The 2,010-nt window shown below is 44.9% G+C and overlaps 1 long non-coding RNA gene across 1 annotated transcript; it reads right to left on the bottom strand.

Moving 5' to 3' along the window:
* Positions 1 to 485: 485 nt before the first annotated feature.
* LOC112274598 (uncharacterized) lies at positions 486 to 1,503 on the bottom strand. The gene is made up of 2 exons (XR_002967470.3): positions 1,398 to 1,503; positions 486 to 1,078 (listed from the first exon to the last, which is right to left on the bottom strand). It is a non-coding gene; the product is annotated as an uncharacterized LOC112274598 (long non-coding RNA).
* Positions 1,504 to 2,010: the final 507 nt, after the last annotated feature.

Here is a 2,010-nt window from a genome sequence, read left to right as displayed (position 1 = left end):
CTCGTACCTTGAAGATTCAGAATTCTATTTTACGAAACGTCCAAAAATGAAACATAAAAGGCTACGTGAAAGTAATTCCACAAATATCAACATGGAAAAGGCCTCTGTACTTGTGCTGGATTTTTAATATTAGTTTTTAATCTCAATAATATTTATTTCATAACCATGCATTCAACGAAAGAAATCTGGTTTTTTTTATTAGTATTTTCAAATTCACAATTTCATGATACAAGTCTTGATAACAAAATTTAAGGGGAGAAAATGGTGTTTTAAAAAACCTCAATTTACTTTAAATTCCTGCAATAATCACTCTGAATCATGTGAAGTAATATATATATATATATATATATATATAAATTGTTCAAAAATCTTACACAACGAATAAATATCACAACACATTCAACCAAAAATCGCACCGTGAATAATGAAACAAAGAACTCATGCCACACAAACACAAGCGGTCATGAAAACAGAACGAGAGGATAGAAAAACAACAAACCTCTTTCCAACAATTACTTCAAAAACTCATCAACAACACAACCTTAGCTTTGCGTCGCCCCAAAATCCATCTATCTACACAAAAGAAACATATCATTCGATTGAAACAAAACCACATAACTGCATGTCATCTTCTAATCCAGGCTCTGATCGATGACAGATGTGGGAGTTTTGCATCAACTTCGAGTAAAACAGGTAAATTAACACGGTTCCGAACAAGCGAGAAGCAACACAAAAGTGTGATGAAGAAGATGACCCATGTTGAGGGACACCGTGTGAGAAAATCCTGCGGGGCTGACACGGCACTGCACCGACACGCAACAAAGGGAGATCCATTGCGGCGGTCAAGCTCAGCGAGGGATAGAGAGAGCGAGAGAGAGAGAGAGAGTTCCGGCACCGCGATGGCCATGGAAGTGGACACCCACTCAGCTCACCATTTCATGAAGCTCCCACTGTGCGCACCTTCTCCCAGCCCAGTCCCTTAGTACCATTACTAAACTCTTGTGGCTTCACCAGCTGTATACACACGATCGCCGGCTGTTTCTTGCTAGCTGCCTTCTTATTACCACCTCCAGCCATCCTACAACATTCACGCACACACACACAGACACCGTCACCACCCCCTTCGTCACCTCATTTCGAAAAAGCACAATTCCACTCAGCGATCACTCACATCCTACCATGCATCTAGAGGCGAAGACAAACATCGACAGCAATACCAAAACCAACAACAACCCTGCGTGCAACTATCAAACTGCGCACTAAACGCAATGCACTGAGACCATCCATCGCCACAGAGCACCAGTGACCAAGACCAATTCCCTTGTTTCCCAATTCCACTGAACAAATAACCGAACAACAAACAAACAAAAAAACAGACACGAAGCCCGAACTCTCACCTGAACCACGCTACAGGCTGCAATGAATGGAATGACAGCAACTGAATCGATACTAAAACCGAGTAGTGGTCTGCGACCAGCTTCCTCTACAATCTCAGCAACAATCCTCGAATGAATGCCGGTTCGCGCGTCGTGGCTGCTTTTATAGGCCGAAATCAGGCTGTGGCCATGACCATCGAAAATTCCAGGTAAAGGGGGAGTTGGGTTGGGGAGAGGTGGCGTAGAGACTGATAATTTGCATTACAATCGCAGTACTCGCGATAAACAAATGTCTGTCTGTAGGGGCGTCGTGGGCTCTTCCGCGTCGTAGCTTACGAGGAGGGGGAGGAGGCTCTTGCAAGTCAAGCGGCGCGGGTTTGGGACCTCCTTCCCCGCCCCCTTCCCGAAGCTTCCGGGAACCGGCTGGGCCGGGTGCGGAATGGAAACGCCTGAGGATTGGGGTGGACGGGTGGGGGGGTCGGTCACCCGTTCCCCCTCATTCATTTTTTCCTCATCTGCTTTTAGTTGGTGGTGGTGGTGGAGGTATATATTGACTATCATTGTCTTGTCTGTACCATATTGTCTGTGTTCCGGACATTACCCACACTTTGCTTTTTCTATACAGAAAGGGAGA

Source organism: Physcomitrium patens, chromosome 21 (genome assembly GCF_059467195.1).
Source record: "Physcomitrium patens ecotype Gransden chromosome 21, ASM5946719v1, whole genome shotgun sequence".
Lineage (NCBI taxonomy): Eukaryota > Viridiplantae > Streptophyta > Bryopsida > Funariales > Funariaceae > Physcomitrium > Physcomitrium patens.
The sequence above is the reverse complement of the archived record's forward strand: the minus strand, read 5'-3'. Positions and strand labels throughout refer to the sequence as shown.